Below are 201 nucleotides of genomic sequence, written 5' to 3' on the forward strand. Positions count from 1 at the left end.
TATAAAATGAATCAAAACAAAACAATGATGTAATAAAACAGAGCAGTCAGATAAAATAATAAAAGACAGAAACATTCAGGGGCACGTTTAATTAAAAGCTTTGTGAAAAACAAATGTCTTCAGGCCTTTTTAAAAGCATCCACTGTCTGTGGAGCTCTCAGTCCGTTGTCCTGCTTCCCTCCAGCCCTGAACCAAACATCT

This window comes from Acanthochromis polyacanthus, chromosome 4, assembly GCF_021347895.1.
Source record: "Acanthochromis polyacanthus isolate Apoly-LR-REF ecotype Palm Island chromosome 4, KAUST_Apoly_ChrSc, whole genome shotgun sequence".
NCBI lineage: Eukaryota > Metazoa > Chordata > Actinopteri > Pomacentridae > Acanthochromis > Acanthochromis polyacanthus.